Genomic DNA, 23,854 nt, shown 5'->3' on the forward strand with positions numbered 1-23,854 from the left:
TGTGGGAAGGTGCAAATATGTCCCCTATGTTTCTGATATGGCACATTCAGGACAATGTTCATTTACCAAGAAACTTGTTTATGAAGTAGACAAATGATACCCCCAATATTTCATAACCATCAGCAAATTTAAATATATCAACTTTATACAAGAAAACACCCATAAAAATGAACTGTTTTTATTTTAAAGAATGGTTTCCTTTTGTAACCCTGGATAGCCTAGAACTCACTAAATAGACTGTCTTCAAACTTGTAGTAATTCCCCTGCCTCTGCCTATCAAATGCTGGGACTAGAGGTATAAGTCACCATGCCCAGCTCAAATTTGTTAATAAATGAATATATATTATTAAATATGTGATTAGAAAATTACTTAAATAGTTTTAATCAAAATGTTCATAAAATTAAAGAAAATGTTTTTAGGATCCTGCAGAATTTGTATCATCTAGGTGAAAGAGAGAATCACGAAGATCTGACACAGTCTTAAGTAACCATTACATTTGTAATATAAGGAACCTAAGTCTTGTTCCAGGGTCTTTTGGAGTGATGAGGAAATAGCCAAAGTCCAGAGTCTGTCTTCAAGTTTAATCTTATAGGAAATCTGGACCATCTAGCAGGAGGTTCTCCAAAGCCTAGAACTCCAGGGATAGACTGGACCAAGAACAAACACATCCCAGTTACCCACTCCAAAGGGATAGCTCAGAAGGCTATGTTGGTGAAAGAAGAGAGAGTACAGACACTTAGGGAAACTGGAGCCTTGGTTAGCTTAGCTCAGATTCCTATGTAGTTTCATCACACCCAGACTTGCCTTTGGTTTAGGGACATCCACACATCTTTCCAAGTGTCTTCCAAAAGCAAAAGTAAAGCTTAGCTATAGGTCATACTTTTCCTTTTAAATACATTCCACAAACTTATAGCAGGGGCATTTTCAAGAATGAGGTATAAAACAAAGTTGGTGAGAACTAAGCACCCTAAGCAAGAGCCAGTGTTAGAGCACGAGAGGGAGGACAGTGGAGACCCAGGGGCAAAGACGTTGAACTTTTAACTGCTGGACTGAGGATGAACTGTGCTTCTGTCTTAAAAATTGCTAGGTCTTGGGGTTGGATACATGGTTAAGAGCCTACACTTTTCTCACAAACAACCCCTGTTTTGTTCCCAGCACCCACATCAGGCAAGTTGCAATCATCTGTAACTCCAGTTCCTTCTTCTGGACTCCTGGGCAACTATACATGTGTGTGCATGTACACACACACACACACACACACACACACACACACACACACACGTACACACACACTAAATAAATAAATAAATAAATAAATAAATAAATAAACTTTAAAAAATAGATGGTAAAAAATTGCTAGGTCTAAAGGGTTTAGAGTAATTTTGAGAAAACAGAAAGTTATATGAAGTAATTTAACAAGTCTGAAAAAGAGCCAAGAAAAAAAAATGTGAAATTAAAAAGTACAAATATGTAAACTGCAAAAGAGAATGCACTGATTATAGTAGGTGTGCAGAGATACAAAAATGACCCTGAGTATAAAGCAAGGAAGGTAGCCATATCACAAGATGTTCAAGAAAAGAAAGAAACAATGATAGCCATAATACCATCTCTACCCAGGCTGTATACAGTGACTTGTTCAAGCCTTTGTATTATTATCTGGCTGGGGTAAAAGGTATTATTTATAGTTTATGGTTGGATGGCAGATTTCTAAGGGCACAGCTAAAACAAAAGAGAAAACACAGCATTAAACAATGGAAATAAGCCAACATGTCAAGTAACGTATTTTTAAAAAAAAAATCAAATACAAAATGCACAAAATATGGTAATAGGTTGAAACATAAAAATTTCATCCAATACCATGTGAGTTTTCACATTACAGGTAATAAGGCCAAAGGAAAAAACCTTCCAACTAGATTGTTCTATATTTCTTCTTATTGACAGTATTTTCTCATACAATACACTCTGGTCACAGCTTCCCCTCACAGAGCTCCTCTCTGATAACACTCACCCACACAACTCCAACCCTTCTTTTTCTCAATCTTCAGAAAACAACCTATTGAAAATAAGTAAAACGCATGAAGATGTCGACTAAGATGTGCAGGAAGACAGTGTTTGGGGTCCTCAAGTGTCCTTGTATCAGGTGACTATTTGATCAAGCATTGATATGGACCACAGTCACCAACAGTTCTCACTGCCTTGAGCTACACCCTTGTCAGTTAACCAGACATGGTCCAGACAGGTGTCTTGAGCGAAATGAATGGTGTGCAACTGAGACTGATTCACTTGTAGAGGGGTCAGTCATTCCTATGACAGACAACAGTATGTCTAGATGTGAGACCGTCTATCCCTGATAAAGAAACCCACCAACATTTGCAAAGGACAGCTGTCAAGTTTGCTGGCATGGCCTGCACCAGTCTGATGTTTTTGTTGTTGTTGTTTTTTGAGACAAGGTTTCTCTGTGTAGCTCTGTAGACAGGCTGGCGTTGAACTCACAGAGATCCTCCTGCTTCTGACCCTCAAGTGCTGGGATTAAAAGCATGGGCTACCATTGCCCAGCTGACATTTACCATTTTTATCTGACTCAGTGGGAATGGAGACAACTTTACTAGACGCTTGTGATTTGTTGAGCACAAGGGACTCCCAGCCTGCACCGTGAGGTAGACAGTCCATGGTGCCTGTTTGTATTTCAAAATGGACTTCTCTCTTTTATTGTCATGGCATTGTTATGGGAGTTGATAGAACCTTAAAACAAAAATAATGATGAACTAAGTTGGGTAAAGGAGGAGAGAGAGGAGAGAAAGAAATGGGGAAGGGGACAGAGAGGAGGAATAAAGGAGAAAATAGGGAGCGAAAGAAGAGGAGAGGAGAGGGGAGGAGAGGAGAAGAGAGGAGAGGAGAAAAAGGATCAATCCACAATAATTATAGTTGAAAATGTTAACTCATCTCTTAGTAGTTGGCAGGATATTCAGGAAAAAAAATTATGGGCTTATATGCATAAGTAGCAGAGTACATATAAATGTCAAATAAATGATTCCATTCCCGTTTACTGCAGAAATAAGTTATTTTAAATGGAATGGAACTTTAAAACATGTTTATATAAATGCTGCTTTCATCTGCAGAGGATGAAGAACTGAAAAGACAACCTAGCAAGCACGGCACATGCAGAGCTGTCCAGTAAATACTGCAGCCCTACTGTTCCTGGGGAGAGCAGCAAACTTGATCCTGTCAACCACACAGCACAGAGCAGTTTGGGAGGCCTGCAGCTCACCGTGGCCATGACCAGCAGGACCATTTCCAAAGTCAGAAAGGAAATAACAAGTGGGTGTGAGTCTGCAAAAATAGCATTGGAGCAAGTACAGGAAGTGGAGCCCTAAGAAGGAATGCATTCTGGGAGGAACAGAGAAAGAAAACAAATGAATTCTTGCTTTGATGTTTTTTTGTTTTATTTTTAAAATGTGTGTGTGTGTGTGTGTGTGTGTGTGTGTGTGTGTCTATGTGTGTGTGTGTCTGTGTGTGTGTGTCTGTGTGTGTGTGTCTGTGTGTGTGTGTCTGAGAGAGAGAGAGGAGAGAGAGAGAGAGAGAGAGAGAGAGAGAGAGAGAGAGAGAGACTATGGACCTTCATGTGCACTGCCTATGCACTTGTAGAAACTGGAGTTTCAGGAGGTAGTGAGACGTGTCTCACACACACACACACACACACACACACACACACACACACACACACACACACACGGTGTTAGTGATGACAACAAAACCCAGCCCTCAGAAAGAGCAGTAAGTACTCTTAACTACTGTCTGCCAAGTATCTTTGCTTTGACTTTTATGTAGGATATACATACATACATACATACATACATACATACATACATACATAAAACAACCTAGAACAGTGGTTCTCAACCTTCCCAATGCTGCAACACTTTAATACTGTTCCTCAGTTGTGGTGACCACCAATCATAAAATGATTAGGTTGCTGCTTCATAACTGTCATTTTGCTGGTGTTATGAATCCTAATGTAAATATATGGTATTCGGGAGATCTGATATGTGACCCCCCGCTAAGGATTGTGACCCACAGGTTGAGAAACACTGAATATGATTAATTTGGACAGGGTCCTAATTTGATTCTCTGCTGATCAAAAGCTGACTTTATCTTACAACTCTCAGGTCACACCCCATCATTGAGGGAAGTCACAGAAGGAACTCAAGGCAGGAACCTGGAGAAGGGAACTGAAGAAGAGACCATGGAGGAATGCTGCTTACTGGCTTGTTCACCATGATATATACAGCTTTCTTATACAACACAGGGCCACTTGCCCAGGAGTGTCACTGCCCTCAGTGGGCTGGCTATGCCCCCACATATATAAATCATTGATCAAGAAAATGCCCTATAGGCTTGCTTACAGTCCAATTGGATGGAAGCATTTCGCCCTTAACTTTCCTTCTTCCCAGATGACCCCACTTGTGTCAGGCTGACAAAAATAACAAGCACAGGCAGTAGCCATTTTATTAAGAAAAAGTTATTCCTTTCAACTATGCTATTCTATGCAAGAAGAATAAAAAATGAACACAAATGAGCCACAACCAATAATTTTTATTTGTTTTTTGAGACAGGGTTTCTCTGTGTAGCTTTGGAGCCTGTCCTGGCACTGGTTCTGTAGACCAAGCTGGCCTCAAACTCACAAAGATCCACCTGCGTCTGCCTAACAAGGGCTGGGATTTAAGGCGTGCACTACCACCATCCAGCTCACAACCAATAATTTTAACTCTTGATTTTTTTTATTCATATGAATGAGGCATATTTATTTCTAGAATCCTTTATTTGAATTACCCAATGCTTCATGATATCATTCTTCGTGCTACTCTGCTAATGAAACTCTTTTAATTAATTCATTTTAACCAGCAAGATTAAACAGAGAGAAATCAAAACCCTATATTTGAAGACAAACTCCAACAAAAATAGAGTGGGATTGAAAAAGGAGAGAGACTGAGAGTATAACAGAAAGAGAATTGCTCAATTTCTCTAAATTTATTTCACATGACTCTGTATCTGAGTACTCCTTTAAGTGGCACCACAGCCCACCTCCACACACACACCTAGTGCCCTGTTGTTTCAGTGGAATTTTGGACCTTGGTCCCCTAATGCTCTTTCTAGTCACCTAGCTGTGTACTCTTGGGAAGACATGAAACATTTCTTACCTAGGCCAGTTCATTGTTCTTGAGGCTTCTAGATGGTCTCTGCTTCCTTCTTGGAAGTCATGAGATTAATGCCAATCTTCATGCAGATACACTATTGAGGCCCTGAGCTTAAGTGACCTCTGAGTGGGTGGGACTGTAGGTATGTGCCACCCCACCCTTGAGGCATGCTTTTCTCCAGCTGTTCTTGAATGTCTCAGTGCATCTACACATGCCCATGCTCAAACCCTGTCTCTTGTCATTCACGAGCTGTGCTTTCATCCACGTGAGACTAGACCGACCCCTACTTCCTGGACCTATTAACAATTCTAAGGCAGGATTTGTGTTTCACCCCATTACTAATGTAAAATTGCAGCCAGTTCAAACCTACAGAACTGTTATGAGTAAGTAAGGTCTGACATACATGAACCCCACAACAGTATTCTTTGTGTTGTTATTTAATTTTCCAGTCAGCATGACTGACACAGCATGATTGACAAGTAATAACTTTGTATAATCCTGTTTCCATCACTACAGCAAAATGCCCAAGGTAACCAACTAATAATAGGGGAGTCTTATTTTGGATCAGGTTTAAAGACTCCAGTCCATGCTGGGTTGGCCCCATTGTTATAGGTGGACACAGCAGATCCTTATGGCTTGCTGGCCAGCCTGCCAGTCCAGCTTATGTGGCAAGTCTCACACAGTGAGAGATCTTGCCTCACAATAATAACAATAATAATAATAATGGATGGTGCCTGAGAAACGATACCTGAGGTAGTCCTCTGATCTCCACTCGCACACACAAAAATGTGCCATGTGCACACACATGAAAATGGACATACATAGAGAGAAACAAAAAAAAAGTGGTCTGGTTAAATGGCACCATGGGATTTGAAGCTTCTTCAAGAATTTCAAGATTGGTCATGTAAGAAATGATACAGTTCTCAGTGAAGCCAAAGAAAGACCCATGAACGGGGTAGCGGGGTCAGGGCTGGCGGAAGGGCATTCCATAGGCGTGCTGAGAATATGTAAGTATATGGTATACAGCTTATGTTCCTTTATTAAATAACAAAATATAAAATGTTATCAAATAAGTGACATCACTATTAAGAAAACAAAGGAGTGTTTCATAGATGTGTGTAAGTGACAGTGGCTAGGAGAGGGCATCATCACACTTCTGTCCTTTAGCAATTGCATCTTAACGGTGTTTCAGAAACAGCATATGAGGTCAGCTCATAGGTTGAACAAAATACTTCGGGTTGCTGGCCAAATCTACTCAGCTCAGAGTTCTGAAGCCACCCTCACACAGACAGCAGGGGGAACTCATTTCACACTTTTATAAAATTGATTTTGATTGCTTTCAAGGATTAGTCAACACAGAGCAAAGTGGAAAGAGTACCCCAGCTACAGAGGCTCCAAGGGCTGGTGAAAAGTCAACCTCAAAAACGCTGTGTCTCTGATTTAAGAAAGAGGACCAAGTCCTGCTGGGGCTTAGCTGATCTGTTTCTGACTCTACAGACATGGATGATCAGCTTCTGCAATTGAGGCACTTGCCAAAGTAGGGTGGAGGCAGATTTGGCTACTGGAGGGGACGAGGCAAAGTCCACGTGCTCTTGATTCTGTCGTTTCAAACACTTCAGCTCTAAGCAATCTGTTTCCTTCAGGAGTGAGTCTCTGTCTTTGCACGGGATCTCCTTAGCAACACTGATCCTGAGGAGCTGCAGCAATCAGTCAGTGTCAGCAAAGGCAGGTCTGTGCAGCAGTGTCAAGGTCAACACTTGTCACCCTTGCTCCTCTTCATAGAAACATCTATTGTAATGAGAACACCTCACATACATTTCACATATTTAGTAACTTCACAGGCCTAGACAATTGTGTCTTATAGATTTTAGACTATGCCTTGAGTCAATCATACTTTTACTTGTAGAAATAGTTCATGCTCATTGCTCTCTAGTATTGTGCTGTGTAGGCATATCGTAATGTATCTGCCTGGTATCCAATTGATAGGCATTAGGATTCCAAATTTAGGCCTATTGTGTAGAGTGTCACCATGAATTTTTGAGCTCATATATTTTTAAGAAACATATCTGTTACCTTTATTCATAGTCTAGAGTCTTTTGTTATTGGGACTATATGTGTGTAGTGTACGTGAATGTGTGTGTAAATGCACGTGTGCATGTATGAGGAAGTGAGTTTGTGTACATGTGTGTTCAGACTTAATACTGTCAAATCACCTGACAAGGCTGTGAAAATCCCCACCAGTGGGGACGTGTCCCTCTTACCCAAGTCCTTGCCAGCAATGTGGCATTTCCTTCTTTCTATAGCAACTGTTTAAATCTTTCAGCCTTGAGTGTCTTCCTCAAAATTTCCTTTGCTATTTGTGACTTGTGCATTTTCACATAACTTTTTAATGAGACTGCAAACTTTGGCTAAATCTGCTGTGCTGTAGGCTGGGATTGCTTGAGTCTGTAGTCAGTATGGAGAGAGTGGACCTATGTTTGAGGCTGACTTGCAGGGATCACAAAACTGCTCTCAGTCATGCTTCTTAGTTGGCACAGAGGGCATGCATGTGCCATGCTAGGTTATTCTAACTATTTGGCTTTTACCACAGCGTGCAATATTCAAGTTCTTATATTATTCATATGAAAACACTTCAATTTTTTATCCAGAGCTTCTTTTGCCAAATTTAATTTTTAATGTTCATATTTTGTCTACAGATTTTTGAGATTTTCTTTCTCCAAGATAATTTGTCTCTAAATATTGACATCTTCTGTATTTCCTTTAAGTAATTACCACTTCTTACATGTCCTTTCTTTGCCATATGATGAATATACATGGTGATACAATGTCCTTATCTTCTTCCATATTTAGGAAGAATGCTTTCTGCTATTCATCACTTGGTACAGGAGTCAAGGAAATTATTTCTAATCCTACTTTGCCAAAAGCTTTTAAAAGTTTTCAATTGAATTTTATGAGATGAGTTCTTCTGCTCTCTGCAAATACAATAAAGTACCCTAAATGACAAGCCCAAGGTGAACACTGCATCCTTCTGGTGTGTGTGTGTGTGTGTGTGTGCGCGCGCGCGCATGTGAGCGCACGCGTGCACGCGTGCATGTTTATGCACACTCACCCATAATGCAGGGAAATGTAGAGGCCATAAGAGTGCATTAGATTTCCATAGCTAGAGTTACAGGCAATTGTGGGTAGTCCAGCATGAACCTGGTTAGAAACTGAACCTGGTCCTCTAAAAGAGCAGTTCATACTGTTGATTGCTGAACCGTCTCCAAACTCTACTATTTATTTTTAACAATATTTATTTTCAGAGGGCTTTACTTAGGGTTTTTTTTTGTCTGAGACATGTTTTCTCCATGAAACATCTCTGGCTGTTCTGGAACTTGCTCTGTAGACCAGACTGGCCTCAAACTCACAGAGATCCTTCTGCTTCTGCATCCCGAGTGCTGGGATTAAAGGCATGCGCCACCACTGCCAGGCTAACTTAGGGTTGTCATGAGAGTTTGCACTCTAATTTATTTTTATATGTCTTTCTTCAATCTCACATTAAACTTGTCTTGTATAATGTATTTGTAAGAGCCTACATTTTCCCTATTCTCTGAAAGAGATTGTGTTTTACTATTTGTAAAAACACAAACCCAGGTAAAGTTTTGTGGTCCACCCATTGTTGTGTCTCCCTCTCCTACCCTTGCTTGTTAGCTTTGGTCCACTTGACACAAACTAGAGTTACCTGAGAAGAGGGACACTCAGTTGAAAAACTTCCTCCATCAGATTGGCCTGTGGACATGATTGTAGGGTACATCTAGTCAAAACAAACAGGAAATTAACAACAGACGAGTACCAGTTCCACCTAAGTCCAGGTCGGTGAGCCAGTGTATTGGAATCACCATGGGCTAAGGGTTGCTTAGAGGAGCAGGGACAGCTCCAAGGCAGCTAGCTGTGTCACTCAGTATGGGTGGTGACTCATGAATGCTGCAACCCTGGAGCCCTCTGAAGTGAAGCTGTACAGGTGAGTCTCTTCCCTTAGCAGATGTCTACTATTTATGCAATGTCAGTGTCTGGTTTGTGAAGCTTGTAAATTTCCATGTCACATTGTGGCGTTTGTTTACTTCCTGTCTCAAGTGTCCTGGAGAGAAAACTTGAGTGGGAGAAAATTGCTACACCACACAGAGTGATTGGCTGGAGACAAAACATTGTGGAAGAGAGGGAGACATCTCATAGTGCATCAGACCTGACAAATGCCAGCTTGGCATGAGGTCTGATGGCACCATTGCTGGTGTAGACCATTGACACCATGGTGTGAGAATGACAGCTCACTCTGGGTCCTTCTCTCCCAAAGGCATGACACCATGGGATTTGTGAAAGGAACATCTGCTGCATCCTGGGGAAACAGCTAGTGCACAGACATGAAGAGTGCTCCTGAAACCCAAAGATAAGACACGTCAGAGATGTTCACTTCTACCATTTATGAGGAGAAATATGAACTACACATAATGTGCTGTATCCAGTTGAGATCCTGGGGCAGAAGCAGACTAAGAGACTCTCAACAATGTGTGACTTTTAAAATAGTAGCCTATGACAATTGCTTATTAGCATTCTGCCATAAAGCATGATGCCAATGATGTGAGAAGACAAGTATAACCTGCTTGAGAAGTTGCTGTTATACCCTCACAGCTTTTCTTTGAAGGAAGGTGATTCCACAGTAAAGAAAACTTTATATTTCAAAAATTAGCTTTCTCCTACCTTTTGAAGGGAAACTGGGTAAGATCATGTCCAATTTCCTTAGTCCTGGCACACATAGCCTAGAGCACATAACTGTGTAGATGGTGACCAGACTACACTAAGAGTCTAATGACTTGTTGACCTGGAACTTTGCTACTGATTGGCAAGTCTGAATATATATATATATATATATATATGAGATAATACCAAACCATCTGTACTCTGAACTTAACTTACTATTTCATTGAGTATTCTCCAACTCTTCTGGTATGTAAGAAATTTGGTAAGGCTTTATCAATAGTTTATTGATAGTTTATAATTAATAATAATCTATTAAAATATAGGGGCTGGGTTGATGGCTTAGAGGCTACGAGTGCATGCTGCCCTTACAGAGCACCTTAGTTCAGTTCCCAGCAGCCTGGTCAGGCAACTTACAACTGCCTCTAACTCCAGCTGTCCTGTTCGGGCCCCCATAGGAATCTGAACTTACATGCATGTACCTCCACAAGGGCATGTATGCACATACACATAAATACAAATTCAATTAAAGTGGTGCATTTACAAAGATTTACAAAAAGGTTGGACTATATGTTATCATGGGGCCATTTAATTGTCGTTTCCTAGTAAGACTCTCCTTATGTAGAGCAGCTGCAAAATCTTTTAAAAGCTATCTATTTTGTTCCTGCAGATGTATATGCATTCTGATAGCACAAATTAACCAGAGTGGTTTTGCATCTGCTTCTGAAAGCCTCACTGCAGCAGCCAGGTGTGCTGGAGCATGCCTCTAACCTGCTGGAGCAGGAGGGAGGACCTGGATTTAAGACTACTATTCTGTGGAAAGGGATATCAGCATAGAGAAAAGGCAAAAATGGCACAACATGATGATTTTCAAAGTCCTGATAGAGAGAAATGCCTGTCCTCTTCTCTCGTAGGCCAGGGTTTGTCTCCTTCCCAAATTCCCATCTCATTGGTTTAGGAGGCAAAGCTTTGTCTAATGAATAATTTGAGGTATTGGGACTTCCCCTTTCTGACTGTGGCCTCAGTCATGTAGCAGGCTGTCTATAACTCTCCATCTCTCAGAGCTCTAGGACAAGAGGATATCAGCCACCAGCTAGGGAGGCAGGGGGCTAATGCCTCCTGCTTGTCTGTGACTCTGAGGGGTTCTAAGCTCACCTCATACTCCAAGTGGACAATCACATGCTATCCCTCACACCTGGGCTACATAGAAAGGCCTTTTTTTCAATAAATAAAAAAATAAAATGAATCAATAAAAATATTTGCTTTCAATTAAGTACTCCTCTGTGATCACCAAGACAACAATTTTGTAAGTAGAAACCTCAATAGCATTGTGCACAGTCTGGCCACTTATGTTTTCATCATGTTCAGACACAACATTCTCCAATTAGGCTTCAATCAACTTCATAAATTTCAAAAATCATTTTAAGAAAAACTATAGGACCATTTAAATTTAAAATAAACATGCTAAATAAAAAAAAACATGCTTTGTTTTGAGATACTAAAACTGAAAATCTAGAATGTTACTGTATGTACAAAATGAAAGTCATTTCTGTTGCTAGGTCTGTGGTTATAGCCAGGACACTCTAGATCCCCATGCCATTTTGTGTCTTTATGGTTTAGTAAAGATGTCACCTAGTGAAATTCCTATGTCATGAGAATAACACAACTGAACAGGAGTCACAACTCACCAAGTTCAATATAGTATTAATTTTAAAAATCCCAGATCATCTCTTTAAGAGCATGGGGTATTTCTTTATCTACTGTAAGACATTTGAATAATTTACTAAAGGAGTGTGTGTGTTTGTGTGTGTGTGTGTGTGTGTGTGTGTGTGTGTGTGTGTGTGTACATGCTCCCTTCTAGAAAAAGAATCCTAAAACAGAGAGTCCCCTCAGAATCCTAAACACAAAGATGCTAACAGGTTATACAATATATAACATTTGGGATGAACACTCAGTGCTGAGTTCAAACCATCAATATTTCTGAAAAACAAATTGACATTATAATAGGACAGTTCCCTTTCTTGGCACAGGTTATCAAAAAGAGTGGCTTAAGAAATTATGCAGCCTGTAACAACTTATATCAGAAATAGAAATATTTAAAATATAATATTAAAATATTAAAAAATAACTTACATACCCATCAATCAATCAAATGAGGTTGATTTGAAAAGGAGACCTAAATGTCTTAGTCACAACACAGAGGCCTATTTTCAGGGTGGGCACTGCAGACGAGTCCTGTGTGTAGCCACCATCAGGCCTCATGACAGGCTGTGCACCTGTGGGAGAAAGGATGATGACAACCCACATGGACACTGCAGCATGCATCTCCAGCAAGGAGTGCCAGTGAGCTGGGCCAGTTATAGTTATAGACAACCACAGCCATCCACAGAGCCTCAGGTACACAGGCCACACATCTGTACCCTATGTAAACACGTAATTCAAGGTCCATGTCTTACGTCTGGACTTGGAAACAAAAGAATGGCCATTGGTGGGACAAGGGGAAGAGAATATGAAGTCAAGAGCCTAAGATACAAAGCTAACTGCTAGACTCTTGAGTTCAGACAAAGCTCTGTCACCTCTGTGTCCTCCTTGGAAGACACTCTGTGCTTCCTGCTAAGATGTGAGTGCCCACTGAGGAGACACTGAGGTGACATGCTGAATTAGCTCAGCTGGAGCCCTGGTGACAGGCCTTTTGGGGTTTAATTTGGCAGGAAAGTGCCTTCCTAACAAAAGTAAATATCTGGGTTAGATCTTCAGTATATCTGGGTAAAAAAATAAATATATACATTTAAATATAAAAGCCCCATCAATACGCCATCATACAGGTGTGCCTTAAACAGAACGGAAGGCTTTATGCGAGTTGATCCACTGCATTTTTTTGGATAATTTTGTGAAGCTGAGGGGCTTCACAAAAAATCTCTCTCCTGTAAAGTAAAATGATCTTTTTTAAGACATGTGGATTCTTACATCAAATACTGAGGTCATACTGAGACCTGCAAGGTGACAAGGCATTATGGTACAAGGTAGTAGCATGGTTGAACACAAAATTTGTGCCTGAGGTCCAGGCAGTTTGGGAGGAATAAGGATGGATGAGAAGCCAAAGTTCCTTCTAGCTCTCTGGAAGAGTGTGGTGCTGATTCGGCACAGTGGGGTGCCACCTGTTTTCATAGGCCTCTCTGTGAGCTCTGAGGATGAAGAACCAGTTTGGACCTTTCTCCCCAGGCATCCTGAGGTGATGGTGAATAAGCCACAGGCGTATTTCTGCTGACCATTGACTTGAGTATTAATGCGTGAGTACGTGCACACGCTTGCATTTCATGTACATAGATGTTTCGTGTACACGAATCATTTTTGTTCTCTCAACTGACAGTGCTTTGTCCGGGTACTGGTGTCTGAAGGACACTTTGTCCCTGGAGGGAGCATCTGGATTAAATGTACTGAGGGGGTGGGGATGGGAGGACACCCATGGGGGCAGGAGGCAGAGGAGGAATCCTGCCAGGAGCCAGGCCTCAGCTCCTTGACAGATTATGCTAAATTAGTGTCCATCCAGAAAGAAATAGAACAGAGGTTTACTCTAAAGTGAGGCTTGTTTTTAAATCATCCTTGGCTGCTTGTAAGTACACAGAGATGTCACGGGGACAGCCTTAAAAATACAGCAAGAGTAAAGACACATCATCTTTTGTCCACAAACAAACAATGACCATTTGGGAAATTTCAGGTTGTCTCTGTCAGGCGCTAACACTGCCATCTGCATAGGCTGTGGCAACCCGAGGCTAAATAAACCTGGACATGGAATCTCTCTGAGTCAGGGTCACTGCCCACTGAGCCACTCCAGAGGCTAACCAAGGTCAAGGAGCAGCTGCCTGGGATGAATCATTGGCTCCACCCTTACTGCATCAGGCTCCCGCCTGCTCTCCAGTTTCTTCCTGGCGTCTGCTTCCTCGTTATCAGGCTGCCTCTGTTTGCAACCAGGACTGACTCCTTTCAGGACCCAGTCTGGACATACTGGGTACACAGTGCTTATTTGCATGTGTGTGTGTGTGTGTGTGTGTGTGTGTGTGTGTATGATTGTGTTGCAGTAGTAGAGAAGATAAGACAGTTGCATTGAAAATAACATGGAGACATACCCTTTGTTATTACAGAGACTGGCCACCTCCCCACCCCAGTCATACTTTCTGGGCTCCATTGTGTACATCTCAGGGTCTTTCCCTACACAAGAGATTCTGAAGGGTTCTCAGTGTCCATTTGACTTACCCAGGTCCTAGCTGATGGCTTCACTCTTCTCAGTAGTTGAATTCTCCTCATAGCTCCCCAAATGCACCCAGTGCTGGATGGAGTCTGAGCCAGTGTACTATTCTCTGGTCTGCTCTTTCTTGCCCCGCCCTCTGTTGCCATTCTAGGTTAACACATAGGGCATGTTCAAGCTTCCCCTGACTGAATATCATCATATTTGATTCAAACTCTGGCATAAATTCCTGCCTGACACCTCATAGGCTTCAGCATCACATTCATGACTCCACACCTGAGAAGAACCCATGTTCAGCCTATCATGCCTGGGTTGTTACTTTACTTGTTTATATATGTCCCCTTCAGCTAACCTGTGTCCTCTATGTAACGAGGCTCATATTTACTATAAGCCATCTACCTAGCTTGCTTGGATGAATCTTAATGCATGTTTGTCATAAAACTATACTGGACATAGGTACATGGATGGCTATGTCTTACTTATGGGAAAGACACTGAGAAATTCAGCAGCAGCCAACAGAGTTACAGAAGTACCCCAAACAGTTGGCTTGCTACACAATTAACTGTCCAAACACATACTTCAAAACAGTTCATGCTCCAAATCTTCAGGTAAAATATAAAGAAAAATTATACATTCTATCTGGAAGAAAGTCACAATTGGGCCAAAGTAAAAATAAACTATCACTGGATAAAATTACTACCTATCTTATGGAAAAACAATACTTTTAGCATGTCAATACTCCAGCATTCACTTTATCTATATTCAAATATATCCTCAGGAAGATGATTTTGGGCAATCACAAGATATGCACACACACACATACACACACACACACACACACACACACACACACACACACACACACACATATATATTAGACTTTTTGAAAAAATTCTGGAAAAGGACAGTCACATAGGGAATAAGTCTAACTATATATTATTGTGAATTACTTATTTTTGCATTAAGTAGAATTGGTCAGATTTGTGTTGCTGTACCAACATACCTGAGAAATCTACTTCATAAATGAAAATGGTTGATTTTAAATGATTGCTTCCGTATTTCAGGCTGTGGTCACTTGGCCTGCCACTCCAGAGCTTTCTAGGGACCATATGGCAGAGGAGGCTTGCTCACCTGATGGCTCCCAAGAAGCAAAGACAGAAAGAGGAAAAATAGGATCAATGTCCCAGAGTTTCTTCCTAGGGAATGATCGCAATGACTTGGATCCTCCCATTCTCAAAAGGTTCTGCGAACTCTCCAACAAGTACCACAGGCTACCCCTCAAGATCTCAGCATATAAGCCCTAGGGAGTGTTTAAAATCCAAACTGTCTCAGGGTAGCGTTAGAAATCTACCAGCATGCCATCTGTAAAAAAAGACTGAGACATTCAAAAGAATTAAATAGAGGAACGCTTGGCATTTTATCTCTTCTCTGAGGAAGTAGAGAGTGCAGTGTACAGAGTGTGTGATGAAACTTTAGTCACCCTCCCTCCATCCCTGTGCCTCAGCCACTGTATTTCCCCCAGGCGATAACTACTGTTGCCAGGTTGTATGACTCCTCCACAGCTGTCCTGCAGAGCCCTGTTCTGCTCGCACACATGAGAGCAAGTACATCCAGCACCTCTGTGCTGTTTTACTTCACACTGTTCCTGAGAAACCAGCCCCTGTCTGGATAGTTCACTAACTCTATGGAGCACCCCACTGAATGGATGGTCCACTGGCCACCCAGCCCATATCTTCTGAGTGCATCTATGCACTGCCATGGCTGTTCTACTCCATATACCTACTGACCATGACCAGCATTGCTCTGAGAAGAATCCTACACATATAGGCACCACTGCCTTAAAAGATGTCACAGATGTAACTTGGACGTTAAGTAGTTCTCACACAAGATTCATGGCTGAAAGGCTTGCCATCACAGCTGGTGTTGTTAGCATGGTGGTGTGTCAAAGATGACAAGGTCTGAAGTTCATTTCTCAGGCACAAACCCTGACCAAAATATAGTTATGTAACTTTGGAAAGCTAAAGGCATGAAGTAACAGCTAATGAGGAATGTCCTCCAGGGAAAACAAGATCACAAAGACCGAGAAGTGTGGAAGAAGAAACTGAGAAAAAAAGTTCAAAAAGACTGCTTAAGCCAATGTTTCTCAACCTTCCTAATGCTGCGACCTTTTAATACAATTTCTCATGTTGTGCTGACCCCCAAATGTGGAGTGATCAATCAGCAGTCAATAGGGCCAAGGTTTCTTTATTCGGATACACCAGCCAAGCGCAGGCCAAAAAGTGCCAGGGCAGCAAGGCATCCAGGCCAGAGCGAGAAGGAGGGAGCAGAGAGAAGGGCAAGAAGAAGGGAAGGTCCACGTGTCCGTGGTCCCTTAAGAAGCCTTCCTACGTCACCTTAGACTTCCCCTCACCATGCTCTCACAGGCGTGTTCTGGCACACCTGTCAGGGCTACTAGGAGGTGGGTCTACAGTGTCTCCCTACACCCAAACATAAAATTATTTTCCTTGCTACTTCATAACTGTAACGACCCTTATGAAAGGGTCATTCAACCTCCATAGGTTGAGAACCCTTGGCTGAAGCACTACTTGGAAGATTGTCTTTAGCAACTAGCTAAATGGTATATAAACATCAGTGACCAAAAGAAAAACTACTCATTCCTGAAGTAAGCCCAGAGTCCTGTGTTTCTGTCTCCCATTGCTTTCCTTTCCAGGTCCCTTAGCTGCCCCCAGCTGTGCTGGCTGCAGCAATGGTGGTTCCAAGAGGGCAATCCTATCATCATGTCATAGCGTGATCCACTCATCAATGGATTAATCCATAAACAAGTCAAAAGCTCGATGAACTATTATAAAGAGCTCCAGATTTGGAGGATGTGGGTCCTAGAAGACAACCTTTGGAGCCAGCTGACTCCTTTTACCCCTCCTCCTTCCCTCCCTGCTCTCCTGCAAAGCTTAGCTACTTTGCTCCATCACACCACAAGGCCAGAAGCAAGGAAAGCAGACAACCATGGTCTGAAACCTTGGAGCCATGAGCAAAAATACCTCTTTACTCCTCTAGGTTACTATTGTCAGAGGTTTTTGTCATCATAATGAAGAGCTAGCATGCACTCACGAATACACATATATGTGTGTGTATGTTTTTACATGTGTGTGTATAACATAGTGCTGTACATGTCATCTCACCAGTTTTCATGAGGAACTGATCACAAGATGTAATCAACTGGTAAAACCTGAGGAAGTCCCTTACTTAAAATTGCATAAGACTTGAATATGATCTATGCACAACTGCCTACATATTTTAAACACTTTGTATTGAAATGCATGCATTATGTAAACAGTTGGCATCATTTGAGGAATTCTAAGAAGAAAATGGTCTGTATGTTTTCAATATTGGTGCAACTGTTTGTCCAGATATCTTACCCGTTTGGTGAAATCCTAAGATCAGATCTGCTTCTCCTGTTCTTTGCTGACTGTTCACCACAAGGAAAACATGTTCTCTGCCACATGATTGTATCATGACATAACACCTCACTAAAGGAGTGAAAGCAACTGGCCCCATAGACTGAAACCTTTGAAACTACAAAGCAGAACAAGCTTTTCCTTCTTTATGTTGTTTATCTCAAGCATTTTGTCACAATGGCGGAAATTCTACATGTCATTCACCACCTACCTATGCATCTAAAAGGAGAGATGTCTTCCCATGATTCTTCGATCACTTCACCAGAACCCACTATTCTTCCCTTGGCAAGTTTCATTCTGATATTTACCCCTTGTCCATTTAAGCCTGTTTTGGGAGAAGCTAGCTCCATGGGTCAGGGGTTGATCAAGCCCTAAGTTAATAATCACTGAATGAGCTATTCTTTCCAGGAAGTGGGGGAGAAGAATGTTGGCTAAAATTAGACTAGCAATGAAGGAATAACCCTCCAATGTCTGATTTGACTTTAGACCCACAAAGAGATGGAATTCGTACTCAACTCTGTTTGGGTGAAAACCTGAGACTAGACAGCCCAGGGACCTAGAAGAAAACTAAATACTATTGTTCTAAAAGAAAACAAGCAAAGCAAAACACATAGCAATAAAATGACTACTAATGGTATCCCGCTGTACTTATAAATCAGCGCTTTCCCCAGTCATCATCAGAAAAGCTTCCTCCTGCAGCAGATGGGAACAAATACAGAGACTCACAGCCAGACATTATGTAGAGAAGGAGAAACATTGGCACACTCGGGCCTAAAGGGATGTTAGCATTAATTTCCTCCACTCAGGGCTCAGGTACCCCTGAATATGAGGCAGCAAGAATCTAAGAGTCAGAGGATGGAGGACACCCAGAAAACAAGGCCCCTTAAATCAACATGATCAAATCTCATATGAACTTACAGAGACTGAAGCAGGATGCACAGGCAGGCACAGGTCTGCACCAGGTTCTCTGCATTTATATTATAGGCTCCACTTTAGTGTTTCTATGGGGTTCCTGTGTGTGAGAATGAGTGGGTCTCTGTTTCTTGAACCTTCTCTTGCTCTCTTCCTTCTGTTTGTAGGTTTTGTTCAATTCTATTGTATTGGCTTTTATTTTACCTTATTATATTTTATTTTTTAAAAATCCTAATTTTCTTGGCACTTTCTAATTAATAAGGAATTGGAAACAGTTTTGCTGAATTAACAAAGCTTTTCAGAGCATGCTATGTAACCTTCCATTCCTCTTTTCTCTGAAATTTGTACCAGCTCTTGGTGGTCTTAGCACAGGGGCCTCATCTGCATGAAGTCACTTCTAAAAACTACACTGTTTCTTTCAAAGGACCTAATCCTATAATCGGAACAAGTAAAATGTTTACTAAGTTGAGTAAATACAATATTCTACCACCAGTATTAAATAAGTTGATTTTCAGAAGTGGTTTGCAATGCAGGGGTTTAAGCCATGCAAGGTTAGAATTAGCAAGCAGTATTGTTAAAGGAAGGTCGTGACCTTGAGGGTGAGTTCAAAGGAAGTTGGGATCCTACTATTACTAAATTATTTCAGCGTTCTATGTCATCTATTCAATCTGATTAGTTCATGTGTTCATATTAAAGAAATACCTCTTGGGGGAAGATATCTCGCCATGACAATGGCTTTCTCTCCTACCACAACTTCCAGAAATGGCTCTAGGCCTTTTTCCTTGGCTATGGGCTTGCACATATGTGTTCCCACCAGTGTTTAGAACCTCTCCTGATGCCATGAGAGGATGTAACCATGGGTGAAGATTATGTGCAGAAAATAGATGGCGGAAGCTAGCAGGGGCAGATTCCATACATGACTGACTGTTGAAGCAGTCAGCCGGCAAATCTGTCCTGCCTTGCACTTGGGATCCAAAAGACCTTTGACCCCTTCAGCACTCATAGGGTTGTTTAAATGGACTTCTCTCTCTCTTCCACAATCAAGTGCACCATGATTTGGGGTGTGTGTGTGTGTGTGTGTGTGTGTGTGTGTGTGTGTGTGTGTGTATGAGTGTGTGTGTGTGTGTGTGTGTGTGTGTGTGTGTGTGATGTGTATGTATTTATGTGTCTTGTGAATACACTGGCTGCAAGAGAGATACCCAGACAGATGAAAGCACTGCTCTCAGCCATATGCTTCCACTACCGCCTCACCACCAGACTGAAAACAAGTTACCCCACCCATAGACTGAATCGTCTTAAGCCATAAGGCAAAATAGACTTTCCTTTCTTTAAGTAGTTTATCTCACTGACCATTCGAAGTAGATCAGAACGCAGCAGTGCTATGGTGATGCATTTTGGGGTGAAAGTACAATTGATTTCCGTCTCACATTTATGCTAGATAGTTTTATGTCAACTTGACACAAGCTAAAGTCATCTAAGAGGAAGGAACCTCAATTAAGAAAATGCCTCCATAAGATCAGGTTATAGGCTGACCTGTAAGGTATTTTCTTAATTAGTGATTGATGGGGGAGGGCCCACCCCATTGTGGGTGGTGCCATCCCTGGACTGGTGGTCCTGGGTTCTATAAGAAAACAGATTTAGCAAGCCATGAGGAGTAAGCCAGTAAGCAGCACCCCTGCCCCATGGCCTCTGCATCAGCTCCTGCCTCCAGGTTCCTGCCCAGTTGGAGTTCCTGTCCTGACTTCCTTTGGTAATGAGCAACAGTGTGGAAGTGTAAGCCAAAGGAACCTTTTCCTCCCCAAGTTGCTTTGGTCATGGTATTTCATGACAGCAATAGTGATCCTAACTAAGACAAGGTGACATTCAAGGTATCCTTCCACAAAGTTCCTAAATGACTTGTTTGATCAGAACCAACAGGAAAAGCAACAATTTACAAAGTAAAATCAAAGCAGCTGAGTTTGTGAAGAACAATTAAGTTCAGACTGGGGTGTGTGTGCATGTGTTTAGTATATTAAACACTCATTATTTTCTGTGATTACAAGTAACTAAATGATCAAGGCATATGAAAAATACATATGAATATAATGCAAGCATAGCCTTTTAAAGTGAGAATGGCTTCAAGATTCAGATTCTTAATAATCTGGGCTCTCCTAAGGCCCAACACCCAAGGGACCACTCCAATGCCCTGTCCTGTGAGAATGCAGGCACAGAATGTAGCAGTCTCACACACAGCAAAAATCTTGACTGTGATGAAATTTTAAGACTTTTGAGATTTCTTCCTCCACCTTTAAGGTTCCTTAGGTCTGTGCTACTCTTGGACATTAAAAAACAGCATTATGCTGGGCGGTGGTGGCACACATCTTTAATCCCAGTACTTGGGAGGTGGGGGCAGGCGGATCTCTGTGAGTTTGAGACCAGCCTGATCTACAAGAGCTAGTTCCAGGACAAGCTCCAAAACTACACAAAGAAACCCTGTCTCAAAAAACCTAAACCAATAACCCAAACAAACAAAAACATTATTATACCCAAAGAAACCATGGCTGGGACAGTTCAACTGACATACCCCAGCTATGTAATTGGTTAATGATAGAATTTACATTGTAAGCAGCTTCAAGATCCACCCACTCAAAAGGGCCCAGATAGACTGAAGTATGTCTGGAGAACAGTTACATGTATGCCTAAAGCAACGGAGATTATATCCAAGTGACTCACGACTGAGGGGACAAACAACCTTTCGAGGACAAGCAGGCTTAGAACCACTCTTGTATAAAGCTGTAAGCCACTGCAGTTGACCTTGGGAGGGAGAATGGAGCTGGCGGAGTGGTTTCTTTTCATCTAAACTAAGTCGTAATCTTTTGACGTGAAGAACCATCTAAAGACATCTAAGTTGCTTGAGATGAGATGGAAGACAAGGTGAAGAGCACGGGATTGCTCCTCAGCTTCCAGCCATCCCTTGCTCACCAGGAGCTGTGCTTTTTAGCTCAGCACAAGCCTCCCCACAGTCACTGTAGCCCCAACCCTCAGCAGGAAGGTGAAGCCTTTTACTCCTTGGTGTACAGCATGAAGTCATCTGATTGATGCCAGATTTTTTTGATGAGAAATGGGATCAATGCAAACTAGAACAGACAACCTCAGCCTTCCCAGTGCTCACCACAGTGTGGGCTGCTGTGCCCACGGTTGGAAGTTCAAGTGCCTGATGAGAGCCACTACAGAGAACTGAGAGAACAGGGAAGATGCCAGCAGGTGCTAACTAATGCCCCAGAAGCAGAGGTACTGAGGCTAATTCTGAGATTTGTAAGATGTTTAGGTGAGCTAAATTCTCACCAGCCATTAAAAGAAATCAGGAGGTGATGGAGAAAACTTACTAGCCAAGCCTGAGGTATCAACTATGATTTTAAAGAAATGGTGGCATGTACCCTTAATCCTAGCACTCGGGAGGTGGAGATTGATGGATCTTTGTGAGTCTATAGAGCAAATTCCTGGACAGGCTCCAAAGCTACAGAGAAACCCTGTCTCAAAAAGCTAAAAAAGGAAAAAAGAAATGGAGGTGACTGCCAGGCAAAACTGCCAACATGGTGAATAGCAGGTGTCTTGGGTGGTGGTGCTGGAGGCAGAGCATTCTTGCTTTCAATTTTAAACAATCAGGGTTATCTTCTCAATAACTACAAACCCTCAGTGCTTCAGTAGAAATGCAAACGTGTGCACGTTTGTATGCCACGTGCATATCTGGCTAGTGTTCTGAGTGATGCCAAATGATTTTCCAACCATGGAGAGAGTCTCCACAAACAGTCTGCAGATGTTCATCAATTTAGAATGGGATAGACTTCTACCCAGAGGCTGGAAAGTTTCTACTGAAAATCTCTGCTGCCTTTGGGTGCTCCTGCCTCAAATTGGTCTGGAAGGTCAGACTCCCTGTTCTGCCTCACTCTTAATCTCCCCGGACTTGGACCCAAGAGCTTTGTTTCAGCAAATGTTCTCAGGTTTCGTCTTGAAACATTGTGGGTTCTTTAAAAAATATCAGGATATGACATTTTCTGCTATATAAATAATTTACAATATATATATGTATTTTGCTTTATTTTTTTATCTTGCGGTCTGGAATTTTACTCCCCAAGAAGTACCATGTTTAGCTTAAAAAGCCTTTGTCAGAGACATCGAGTGGGCTCAGTGGGTGAGGGCCAAGCTTGAGGACCTAAGTCTGATCCTCCAAACCCACATGGTAGAAGAAGAGAACCGACTCCTCTGACTTCTACTTGTGTGTGCCTGTGTCTGTGTGCCTGTTTGTGTGTGTCTGTGTCTGTCTCTCTCTCTCTCTCTCTGTGTATGTCTGTGTCTGTGTCTGTGTGCCTGTTTGTGTGTGTCTGTGTCTGTGTGTCTGTGTGTCTGTGTGTGTGTGTGTGTGTGTGTGTGTGTGTGTCTGTGTGTCTGTGTCTCTGTGTGTGTGTGTGTGTGTGTCTGTGTGTCTGTGTGTCTGTGTGTCTGTGTGTGTATGTGTGTGCCTGTGTCTGTCTGTGTATGTGTTTTCTAGTATATGTGCATTCAATAAATTGATCTATCAATTAATTTTAAAACCTCATATATTTTGTCAATACTGGTATTATGCCAGGGATGAATGGCCTCCTGTCCACTCGTGGGAAGCATCCTAAGTATTTGGTGTTCTTCTCTAAGGGCATTAATTCTGAAAAACACAGAAAAAGAAAATGAATTTCCCTTTTAACTCCACAGAGCCTCTCACTCATTCTCCCCACGGTAGTTGACAATGTCAGAGCGTCATGTCTTCAAAACCATCTTCCATAAGCGTCTTTCTTTTGTGTTGAGTGAGTCACAGATTAGCCCTTTCCTTTTCACTCTCAGAATAGCAATGTTCCCTGCTCCAGCAGACTGAAGGCACACGTGAATGCAATAACACGTTTCCTGCACCCAGCTCTCCTCAGGGTGGAGGGTCTATGGTGCTGGAAGTTGCAGAACAATATTCCTCCTACCTTGAGCCTGGAACACCAGCCCCACCCACCAGCAGTCCTGCTCACCATGGAGAAGTTCCAGGGCTGGGGACCTTGGCAGCTTTGTCCATGCAGACAGTCAGCTTATAAGAGTGGCTTCTGGCTTAGCTTTGAGGAGAGTGACAGTTTTGCTGTGTGCAGATGGAAACCAGAAGTGTTCTTTGATAGGCGTCAGGGTTTCAGGGAAGAAGACAGTGGCATTAAATTTTCAGCAGTTATTTGCAGCATTTTCAGATCCATAGACATGGTTCTATGTCTGCTGTAGGATGATTTTGGACAAGGAATGCAACAGTTTCACATGACATCACTCCCTT

The 23,854-nt window shown here is 42.0% G+C and overlaps 1 long non-coding RNA gene across 1 annotated transcript; it reads right to left on the reverse strand.

The window, feature by feature from the left end:
• Nucleotides 1–6,210: 6,210 nt before the first annotated feature.
• On the reverse strand, nucleotides 6,211–14,997 carry LOC103161394. The gene is made up of 4 exons (XR_004772561.1): nucleotides 14,182–14,997; nucleotides 12,065–12,203; nucleotides 8,918–8,989; nucleotides 6,211–6,984 (listed from the first exon to the last, which is right to left on the reverse strand). It is a non-coding gene; the product is annotated as an uncharacterized LOC103161394 (long non-coding RNA).
• Between the last annotated feature and the right edge of the window lie 8,857 nt (nucleotides 14,998–23,854).

Source organism: Cricetulus griseus (genome assembly GCF_003668045.3).
Source record: "Cricetulus griseus strain 17A/GY chromosome 1 unlocalized genomic scaffold, alternate assembly CriGri-PICRH-1.0 chr1_1, whole genome shotgun sequence".
Classification (NCBI taxonomy): domain Eukaryota; kingdom Metazoa; phylum Chordata; class Mammalia; order Rodentia; family Cricetidae; genus Cricetulus; species Cricetulus griseus.